The sequence below is a fragment of the Rissa tridactyla genome, chromosome 4 (genome assembly GCF_028500815.1).
Source record: "Rissa tridactyla isolate bRisTri1 chromosome 4, bRisTri1.patW.cur.20221130, whole genome shotgun sequence".
NCBI classification, from domain to species: domain Eukaryota; kingdom Metazoa; phylum Chordata; class Aves; order Charadriiformes; family Laridae; genus Rissa; species Rissa tridactyla.
Window position 1 is genome coordinate 83,341,861 of NC_071469.1, and position 12,094 is coordinate 83,353,954.

The 12,094-nt window shown below is 43.7% G+C and overlaps 1 protein-coding gene across 1 annotated transcript in view; it reads right to left on the reverse strand.

The window, feature by feature from the left end:
• Window positions 1-12,094, reverse strand: part of PEPD (peptidase D) — a 133,430-nt gene that overhangs the window by 35,726 nt on the left and 85,610 nt on the right. The gene's annotated exons all lie outside the window — the stretch shown is intronic.

Below are 12,094 nucleotides of genomic sequence, written 5' to 3' on the forward strand. Positions count from 1 at the left end.
ATGGGAAGATCCAACCAGAAAAGAACATTTAGTACAGTTTTCTGCATCAGAGGTGGAAGAAAAAAAATATGAAGTGCTTTCTTTTATGGGGACAAAAAAACAGGTTTACCCCTTGAGAAGCATAGTTATTCTACACATGAATCAATAATTCGCCAGGCATTGCTCAGCTGCCAGAAATCAATCTCCAAGAAGAGCAAGTGGGTGTCTACCTATGAGAACCAGGTTAGACATTTGCAATACTATGCTTCTTAAGCCTACCTGATAAGGCACTGCACTGGTTCCAGCAGGCTCAAAAATCAGCAAATAACCATTTGGACCAAACAATACTTGAGCAAATACCCCCACCCCCCCACCCCCAGTTCATCATATATTGATTACAAGAAGGCACATTTTGCATCTAAGACTTTGGTCTTGACACATAGTATCTGCGTGACCTCCTGATTTCTTAGGTAATGAATCAGAGTTGAAATCTGCTAATTTAAGCCTTCTTCCAACCACCTCAAACAACTGTATGAGACTCTTATCATCATAAAAAAATGTAATTTTCCTTCACTGTGTTTGAAAACCTTGGAGTTGTCTTCCTCTTGCTTCTGCTTCACAGCAGGGTCAGTCAGACAGTGCAAGCAGAATGAAGGCCATTCCACTGGGGCACCCTCTCTGCCATCGAGCCCTAATTACAGCAATAATTGGGAAAATCATGCAGCATAGCTCTGTCCCCACAAGCATACATGACTATGTAAAGATAAGTACAAGCTACCACAAAAAGTGCTAGAGCGCTCAGCTGTAAATGTTCTCCATTTCCAACATAACTGCCACTGAAAGCAATGGACAGTAAGTAACCAAAGGCAATCGTGGTAAAGGTAAATAATATTCCAACAGGGCTGGGACTCCTCTAGCTGCACTGCGTACACAGACACATACTCATAAAGATTCACGCCAAGAAATTTTAAAACCCATCCTATGATTTCCTCCGTGAACGTGCTTGCAGTGAGTGCCAGCCCTACACCTACTGGAACTTGGGGAGCAAACCCCACGGGTTACAGTCACTGGAACTTGGGGAGCAAACCCCATGGGTTACAGGCGCGGAACTGCCCAAGGCTGATAGCTACAGGAGCAAACTCCCGAGGGGAATGCTACGGAGAGGACCGCAAAGTGATGCATGTACACGCAGAACTAATACAAACACTATATACGTTCACTTAAATATGAAATACAGTATGTTAAACCAGAAAGTTGCTAATTGAAAAAAGATACACAATAGACAGTAAATGTCAGACCCACAGGGTAAAAAAAACTACCATTTGACACCAACATAGCAACTGTAAGCCAGCCTGGCCAAACCTCAGAGGCAGAAACCCCATCAACACTGCCTAAGTTTTGATTTTATGGTTAGACTCGCTCCTAAAAATAACTAATGACACACAGAGAAAATCTAAGGATAGGGAAAACTAGTTGCAGCAATGAAGAATCCTGCAAGAAGCTGCTACATTCTCTAACGCGCCAACAAGAGATTTCAGATTAGTTATAAATCTTTCAGCTTGTCCTGCCAGAACCCTGCCAAAATCACAAAGCAAGGTCCACGGTGTGGGTGGGATCTGCAGCAGTTTTGTGGCCTCACTCTGTAGCATTCACAAGTGCAAGTGTCCACTCGGCATGGGGACAGTGAAGCTGGAAACAACGACATCCAGATGCCCTGCCCATGTCCACTGGAAGTTGCCATGCTTTCTATGTTTTACCTGGAGAATACATAGTCTGAATTTACCACAGGCAAAATTCTAGCCATGTCTTTAAGCTCGCAATTATCAGCATGTTCTCAATCCCATTCCTCACTCGGTGGTTGCTGAATATTTTTTTGAGTTACTGGAGCACTGAGTAATGGAACAAAACTATCACAAAGCCGACGGAACACCAAAACAAGGCTCACAAACTAGGAAGCACCATTTGTTCAGGTTTCTTGGCTTCCAGACAAGAGGAGACATGAGGGAAGATGATCTTTCCAATTCCACCTGGGAGCACAATGCACCATCCAGCCTGCATGCTTCAGTGAAAAAGCATCCAAACCAAAGTGTACCGTTGGGAGATATTTTGGCTCTTATTGGGAATTCTCGTCCATTTAACTTCAGTTGGGAACATATCCATTAGCTAAAATGTTGCCCAAGACATGGAAACAGCCCAAATATTGTAGTTATCCTGAGGAAATAATGGGAGCCCAAGAAGATCCCAGTTCCATATCTTTGCTTGCCAGGCAAAATAAGTGCTGAAGCACATTTAAGTCAAATAAAATGCACGTGAGCTACTATCTTCTCCTGTTAACTAACTGGAAAAAGTTTCTAAAAGCAGGTTCCTTAAATCCTAGTTCCTTAGAAAAAATACATTTATTTTACCCTGAAATTAGAAGGTAACTGCTAATAAAAGAGATATTATTAATGTATTTTAGTACGTTCTCAATTGCATGTACAAGATGCCTGGTCATGCAGTCTCACAAGGGTCATGTACAGAAACAACTACTTCATGTTGATTGGGCTGTATAAAATGTAGCAACATTTAATTAAAAAATTAAATGCATAAATGCAAATAGGCCTTATAGACATCTTGGATCTACAGCTTACCTTTTAAGAACCATTTAATGTAGAGTAACATATGCAATAATATAATATAGTATCTCCAAACTCTATTACATTTGCCTTTTAGATAAATTAAGTGCTACACATCTAGCAGACCGTATCCGTTGTCTATAACAAAACTTAATTGTGAATTCAATCTTCTGTTGCACGAAGAAAAATCTCATTAAAGAACAACCCTTTCCCCGCTCCTTTTTCAGCAAGGGTGCAATTGCTAATTGCCAACTGCAATGACTGCAGAGACGAGGCGCCCGGGAGGGGACGGCGGCCAGAGGAGGAGTGTCGCTGGTGGTAGAGGGGCGCGCGCTTCTGTGTCAAAGTTCTCACTGATTTAGCTTGAAGCTGATGAAGTCGTCTATTGCACAGCTCAATCTCTTTCAAAACCTTCGGAGAGAGAAGCTAATCTTGCTTTGCATCACTTTGTTGGGAGCAAAAAGCAACGAAAGCCTACCTGGCTTCATTTCAGGGTGAAAAGTGCATGGTATATATAAAGCAGATTCAACAGGCAGAAGACCTGAGCACTCTCTAAAAATTCCATGTTACTGTTTCAATTTGTTTTCTGGAATTAGTAAGAACCTATACCACAAGTAAAAGACACATAGCAAAAATATTGCAAACTCCTTCTTGGAAGCATGGGCATAGCTCTCCTAAGGGAGGCTTCACTTCTGAGTGTATATATATAATCTCTCCTCCCAAACATATTGCAAAATACTGTAAACGTTATTAACTAAAACTGAACAATGCAAAGTATGAGAAAAATCAGATAACCTGTCAGTTGCTCTACGGACAGAACAACTTCTTACATATCATGAATAAAACGTTAGCCAACAGCAGCAAAAAAAAGTTGCCTTCTGCATCTGTTTTATAGAAGTCGCCTTCAAAGATGATTAGGAGCATTTCATCCCTTGCACAGGGCAAAGGTGTGACACCACAACCTGGAATCATTTTGTACACAAAAGGGTACCAAGTGGACAAGCAGCAGAAACGCGTGTCCCTGTGCCCTGAGCAGGAAGGATGGGCTGGGGGTGCCCCTCCTCCCCGGAGCTTCTCAGCTGGGGGTTCCGCGCCCCGCGCAGCCAGCCACGGCCGGCCTTTGGGGAACGTATCGCGAGTCCTGGCCATGGGACGGTGAATGCAGGCTTGTCAGTCAGCACTTAACTGAACGCGGCACAACACGATGCTCTGCTCCCCTCCCGTCCCTCGGAAACAACACGCATGAGTAAGACGTGGCTGTTATTACTTTCGCAGAATGTTGGCACTGCAAAATGCAAACTTATAGTTACAGTTTTGGCTTTCAAGCCCAGAAAACTAATACGCATTTTGATATCGATTTTAGCTTTCTTAACCTCTGACTGTGAAGCATCACAGAACACTTTGCGTAACATTTTATGTTTGAAAATTGTGGACTATAAATAGCCGTGGTTCCTTTCTCCATAAAGGCACCGTATACCATTTTTTAAAAAAGAAAGCATCATCTTCCTCTAAGCATGTGTTTTACTTTTATAGGCTTGCTGACACTTTTATTGTCAAATAATTTGAAACTGCCAGGCAATGAAGCAAATTACGGCCAATATCACAATGGGAAGCAATCCTTTATTTGGGATATCTGAGCCATGTGTATGAATCGTTCGGATCCAACCACCAGCCCAGCCCACAGACAAGCGCTCGCAGGCTCTTCTCGGGAAGCCTCCAGCGACTCCCAAAGCCAACACGTAAAGCTGTCGCCCTCCTGCCTCACAGAGCGGCTTGCGCTGTACGCTCAGAGCTGGAGCTCCTCACCACTGTTATAAAAACAAATTATTCTGCAGTCATTAATGCCGCAGAGCAATGACCGTGGTGAAACCCAGGTGATTTCCTCCTGCTGCAACCCACTCGCTCACCGGGCTGGACCGAGTGCCACCTGCCTGAACCCACGTGCCCCCTCCAGCTCCTCTTCTCGTGACAAAACCCTCCCGTCCCCGAGTGGGTTTGCCAGAGTAGGAATTAGAAAACTGGTATCGCCATATCTGCCGTGCCCTCCTCATACCTCTGGTTAAAGGCAAACGGGAATGAATTCTGGTGCACTTTACTCAGTGACGTTGACTGAGGTTTTAGGGTTTGAGCCATTATTAACCAACATACCTATGAGCAGCCACACAGATGAACTGGTGCCAGCCCAGTCCTGGGACAGCAGGAATAAAGGCACACACAACCTTTTCCTCCTCTTATTGCAGTAAGAGCAAGTCACCCCAGCTGGAGATTTTATTCTGTGGGTCTTGCCGTACTTTGCTCCAAGGTCACAGAGAGCGCTCTGTGCTTGACACTGCATGCAGCAATTAAATCTTTAAGTACTCACACACCAACAAAATCCAACCATTTGTTTGGTTAAACACGTTTAAGGCAACTTCAAGCTTATGAGGAACTAGGTATCAGCATTTCTATGAGACACATCTTTGGGAACATGCCAAGTGATTTGGAAATAGGGTGGTTTTATAGCAGACCACAAGAATGAATTATAGTAAATGATATCACAAGTAAGAAAATGGAGAGTTAAATGACACACACTTTTTCATCCATTGCATCCTGACTAGCCAAGAGTTATCAGTTAGAAAAGCAACCCCGAGTTAAGATAACACCGCAAACCCCAACAGGGAACTGGACCAGCACAGTGGGAAGTCCTGCCGTGCCCAGGAAGGGGTTTGTTAGGAGGTGCCCTGCTGTGACCAGCTTCCATCCAACATGGGACAGAGAGCGCTTGTGCTGGCTCTGTCTTGAAGCCAGGCTTGGCTCGCTGATTTCAGGACAGCTTTTTGTTGTCAGCACCCCTGGAGTCAAGAGTAACCTTAGAAAAATGCTAGAGAGTATTTTTTTGTGTAGGCAACGGTGTTCTTAAACAAAAACCACCATCAAGTTTTTGTTTAAGCTTCCCGTTCAGAAGCAGATCCTGTAGCCCACACAGGTAACACGATTACAGACACCAAACGGCTATGTGAGTATTCTTCACCCAGCTGCCACTTACATAACCGTGTGGCCCCACTTTTTTTGTGTTTGTCCTCAGCCATGTCTTTTCATCTTGTCTACCTTCTCCCTGGCTTTCCCACCTTTGCTCCTCTTGCAGCACTGTCTCACTTAAGGCTTTCCCAGACTATTATAGATAATGGGAGGCTTGTCTCAACGTTCTCTCACAGAAGATGACAAGATATGCCACTAAGCTTTGCTCAGATAGGAAAAGGAGGAAAAAATAAAATAAAATGTGTCTACAGTGAATTTTGAGTGAGAGAGGACTGCATGCCTGTACCTCCACAATGCCAACAACAGAGACTTCAGTGGCTGTAGCAAGAACATACAAAAGTTTGAGCTGGCTGGGTTAAAAAAAAAAGGAAAAAAGAAAGAAAAAAAAGAGAGAGCAACCAAACAAAAAAACCTTCTCCAGTCGTTTGTGCCCTGCACTGCCCAGGGTTTCCTCGCACAGTGAGATGCAGAGATGCTCCCAGCAGCAGGGCAGCGGCGTGGGGCAGCAGGAGGGTGCGCTGCTCTGCCCGCCCCCCAGGGAAGGGTGCCGCTGCTCTGCCGTCCGTCCCCACTGCCAGGGAAACACGGTTCCTCACCCAGGAACTGTGTGTGCAACTGGCCTCTCTCACAGCGATTTCAGCCAAGCAGAAGAACTTCAGATCCATTTATCTTGCCAGATACAAAGTCTCAATCTCATTGAAATCACCAAATGAGCTGCAGGTAAGAGCTGGTTCAGTAAACACCTACTTATTCTAGTAAGATTTTATGTGCTATTTTCACACAAAGGTTAAGAAATCCCTTGTTTACAGTATTTATCTCTTTAAGAAATCTAAGACAACAGCCTTAAGCTTCTACACTAAATAACCAATTTCCATGATCAAGTATAACCCCTCTTCCACTCCCACGCAGTTTGCATTTTTGCCTTACTAAAAATGTTAAGTTTGCAAGTGCAAAGAGCCAAAAACCTTTTGATTGGCTTGTTCACAGCTAAGTTTGCCCCGAGTGCCATCTCCCAGTGTTTCTGCTCAGCAGAGGGATGTCTCCAGTGCACACGAATAGAGACCTGGGAACCCCGAGCTGACGTTGCTGGGCAGGCGGCGGCAGAGGCTGCACAGGGAGCGGGAGGCAGAGCCAGGGCCGCCTGCTACCACTGCTGCTGGCCCACGCAGGCCATACCCCAGAGACCAACACAGTCCCGGGTGAGGTTCTGACAAAAGGGCTACCTGCTTGACTTGTCTTTTTGCTGAATGGGTGATTTTTTTCTGGCTTTATTATCCTAATTATTATCCATCTTTAATTGGCATATTTAATAAGCACCAGTACTCTCTTTAGCAGAGACAATTCTCTGTGGAAAAGTGAACCTGACAGAGATGGCGGCAAACCCAAGTCTTGGCCAGACATCTGGCTCAGAAGCAAACACAAAGGGTGTGCTGGAGACTACCTGTACCTTCCCTCTGAGCCGTGCTGTGGTTTAAAAGTCAGGCAGACTCCCCCTAAAATGGCATTTTGACCTAAACAATTGAGTTCTCCACACCAAGAGCAAGGAGAAAGACACTGCTACTGAAATCCATCCAAGATAAGCAACGTGCATCAACAGTACTTCTGTCATACTTTATGTGCTTCTGTATTAAGAAAGACCACCATAAAAAAAGGATTACATTAAACGGCATTTATAAATGATCAATATTAAATCAACAGATATTAAAAAATACTATGTTTTACCCTGCTTGTTTTCTTTAGAGAGATGAACACCCAAGTCAAATCAGCCCAACAGCAGCCAAAGCAACTTCACGCGCTCAGGTCCTTTCAGACGACGCTGGGAATGCTAAGCTACAACTACGACAGATAAAACTCATTTACAGGTGACAATTAAAAGGACATTTCACATACACTATAGAGAGCATAAAATTAAGAGACCATAACACAGTACTTAAAGGAAAGTTAAAATTTGTTCCAGCAAACACGCTCTTAATACGTAGCAACCTCTGCTTTGGTTAAAAGGCTTACACATTTCTGACAGTCGGCAGCCTCATCGCCTGGATTAACCAGCACTAACAGAACACATATTCAATTACAGCAAAATTATTGTTAATTCTAGCAAATATATTTTTCTATTTTTAATCAAATTCAATTTTTCTAGATTAGCATAAAATTAATATAGTCTATAGGTACAACAAAAGGAAAAATACCTACACTTGATGAAAATAGTGTATATTAATCAAACCAGAGGAATCAAGCCAAAGGAATTACTTCAGAAATGGACAGCCAGTTGGTTTTGCAATTAACCAGTAAGTACTAGCAATGTACTTCATATTATTATTAGAAACAAAACCATAACTAACAACAAGTTGTTTCAAAACTGCACACTGAAAGGTTAAAGCTAACCATAATTTTTGCATATTATTACAGCACCAAACTTCAAAATGCATAAAAAAATGCATGAGGCCAAATGAAAATACTAGTCTCACCCACATAAAATAGTTGAGCATTTACATCTGACACATTAATATCCTGGGATCTTAAAAGCACTGCTTTCAAGAAGTAATAAATACAGTATTTTGTTCCGTAGGATAAATTGTTTTACTAGCAGACAATGAAGTACTTGGGGTGGAAGAAGGAGGACTTCTATTATCTGATGCAAAAAGATTGGTCAGTTCCTGTTGTTTAATGCAACATTGCCCCCACCTGGACAAATGAATTTTGGTTTATAGGTTGGCATTAGTATCATAAAACTTGATAAAACACAGTGTAAATTCCAGAAAAGCAGCAAACCTAGATCACCTTTTGTAGTATACTTTTTTCAAGCTCGCTGAAGTCTTTTAGTTGACTTCTTGAAAGTCTTCTCAACGTTTTCCTGAAATAAATGATAGCCACTCCCTACCCATAAAAAGTCTTTTTTTATTATACACTTACTCTTTCCTGCAAAAGAAAGAATAGTGCATTTTCTACACAGAATACTGTGTAATATTAAGATAAATATGCTGGTAATGGTTTCAATGCCATATGTATACCGCATATGCACATTGTGTGTGTTTACATAAAAGATAAATGCGCATAACTTATACAAAGAATGACCAATCTTTTGATTGTAGAAAGCCATAAATAAAATTAGCAAAGTAACTTCTCTTATACCTAATAGAAGGCTTAACCTTCACGAATAACCGTGAACAACTGCATCTGTCCAGTCCTCGCAATAGGCAACTTTCCTTTGCAATATTCTTCACCTTGGAGTGACCAACAGCTCCAGGAAGCCTGAAAACTCTCCTTTGTCTCCTTTGAGTAATTAAAAGATAAAAAGCCCTGAACACCCAGTCCCTTCCCTCTCTGTTTCATCCAGAACAACCTTTCGCAAACACCTGTACTTGCAGTAAAGAAGAACTCCCTAGCACGAACAAAGCTTCTGAAATGACAAGAGGAGGAGCGCACAAAGTTAAATAGGATCTTCTGACAGCACCAGAAGCTATAATAAAAAAAATATTAAAAGGTCCATCCAAGTGCCCAATGGAAGGAAAGCAGCCCAAGTTTAACACAGGTTGAGTGGAATGCGCACTATCCGCACAAAGGCAGTGCTCCCAGAAGGCTGCCGTGCCCAGTACAACACCGTACCCACACCAACGCAGGGCACAGCCACCATCCCCTTCCAGCCAGCGCTCATTTTAGTGCCCCCTGGTGTCAGGATTATTCTGACACCTTAAATTTGCATTACAATATTAAGGAAAGAAATAGAAAAAAAAATATTCGTCAGAGTTAAATTATTCTGATGAAGTTTTTTTGCATCACTGGACTGCTTTCCATATCCCCAGCTCCAGTACTTGCCCAAGCAAACAGCAATAGCTGTTAACAGAGCCCGGCCATACTTCAGACACCTAACAGACGCGTTATGCTAAGATTGTACTTTCACGTAAAACAAACACAGGATGTGTTTCATTTGGTGACACTATCAAAACTTCCCTAGTGCTTAAATTCTGGTACTTGGATGCAATAAAATGATTTGTAGGTAAAACTTGTTTTATTGCCATCACCAGCAGGTCGTGGAAACGGCCGTGAGCTTTTGCAGTAGGAACGTCTCGTTTCTCCAAGGACACGGTGCTCTTCCCAATGCTTCCACTGACATCCGTATGCTTAGATCTGAGCGTGTTGAAAGAAACCGTCAAATAAAATGAAAGACACCATCTGATGATCCAACCTGCTTCCATTTGAACTTCTAAAGTTAGTTTTATTTTATAAATAACAGATAGACCCACTGTGAATACAAGGTTAATGGTCTCTCTCTGAGGTCCGCTGCGCTTCAGCAGCAGTCGATATTGTACTGCCTTATGTATGCTTTCACCCAAGCCCTCTTCATAAATTGCACTCTGGCTGTCACCACGGGGAGGACGAGCATCCCCACCAACTGCCCCTGCCCCACCAACTGCCCCTGCCCGCCGCTGCCACGCCGGTGAGAGGAGACCACGCCACCCACCCGGCAGACCTTGGGTGACACTGGGACTTGGAAGGGTATTTCCAAATGTTAAAAATGCTAAGCGCTTCAGCAGAACAGACAACTATCTTCCGTATTTTGCAAAGCCAGAATGGACCAACTAACCCCCAAAAGTGTCACCAAGTGCATGAAGGTCAGTGAAGCTGCCCATAAAGGTTGCTCACTAAGTGCTCAGTTTTCACTGAAAAACATTTGTGAGATGCCACAGAAACACCAACGCCGGCAGCTTGAGACACCTGCAGAAAACGCTCAGGTAATAGTCACATCTATTTCACTGACATCTGGGGTCAGGCTCATTTTCTCACATTTCTATTATTTAAGTGCGGGCCTCATCCTGAACAATCAAGCTATTTTAAGATCACAGAAGCATTTTCTATTTGTCAAACGTTGCAGCAGCCCTGCTGATCAATCTCAATAAAACAATCAACTCCCGACGGGCTTTTGGCACGCAGCAACGCCAAGAATCCACAAAGGCAGCCTGCACAAGCCACCAGGCAGCAAACTGAACGCGATAAACTATCATTTTCCTGAAAACCTTCTCAAAATCAAAATGTGAAGTACACACTTCAGGTCCAGCACCTCCGATGGTTCCTACACCAAACCACGGAAGCACAGAGGTGAGAAGGGACCTTTCCCTGCCCCAGCCTGCACCTGATCTACTTTGATGGCCAGTTTTCTCCTCCCTGAGAGCCATGGGGTGGCTCCGCACTGCTGCAGCGGTAGGGCAGGGCAGAAGACAGAAGGAAGGACCCAAGGCCATTTGCTTCCTTCACGTTTAGGAAAGCAGATGCCTCAGACGGCAGATGCTGGTTTGCTCAGACCAAGGCTTTTTGCAGAAACACACTGGCTTTGACTGGACTTTTCACGGATGCTGTTTCCCAGGGCCAACTCGTAACTTCCAGCCAAAGCCAGAAATCAGCTTGAGGAGAGCTGAACCCAGAGGTTTCCATCTGCCACGAGGGCTCTCTAACCACTGAACCCGTCTCTGTCCCCAGTGTGAACAAAAGCAACACAGCTGCAAAAAGTCAGAACGAGTGATGCAGGGGATGCCTTTCAATGGACAGGAGCCATTTCCTCTTGATTTTTCCACAGCAAGGAGTTGAATTTATTTGGGTTTTTTTCTTCTTGAGTAGCAACTTTCGATTCTACTCTCTGCCAAACTTTGGAAGACCTTTGGTTATCCAAACTGGAGGGGTTGGGAGGGTGGCTCAAGACCCCCTGGAAGATGTGGTTTGGTTGCTTTCTGGCTCTGGCCTTGGTGGAGGCCTCTCGTGTTCAGGGCAGGAGACTGCAAACTACAACAGGCACTTCTGCTTAGGACTCCACTTTCCGTACCACAAACCGTAGGCACAGCCTCACCAGAGAGCCAGCAGGCGCCGGGCACACCACCAGCCACACAGCTTGAGACAACACAGCCCAGGGCTCAGCCCCAAGCCAAGCTCTCACGGGTTTAAGATGACAGAAGAAAATCCATATTTGTACGGTAGCCTGGCCATACGCCACCACTGCTGGCCGTGAATCGCAACATTCTGAGTAGAAGATTTTATTTAAAGGTAATATCGAGCGAACGGGTGGAGTGGCCAGAATGGCGATTCAGGAGGAGGTCAGCCCACCCATCCATCTGCACGAGCTTTCTGACCATGGCGACAAGCCTTTCGCTTAGGAAAGGGTTTGGGTTAGACCACACAGATGTTATAGTACATTAATCATGTACATAAAACACTGACTTGCTGTTATTGCAATATTTACTTTTAATATCAATATCAGTTAAGTGCACGTACCTATTGAATACCTAAACTTCCCTAAAAATACCGATTTCTTTCTTTGTCAATCATAATGCTTTGTGTTAGTTAGCTATTTTGTTTTTAATATTTTATAGACTGAAAATGACATCCCTGCTTAGCAAGAGAGTGCATATTAACAGGAGTATCAGAAGTTCTCCTTATAGTCCTTGCCTTGCACTGAGGTCTTTTAGTGCAGAAGTTGTACTTGTAAAAACGTG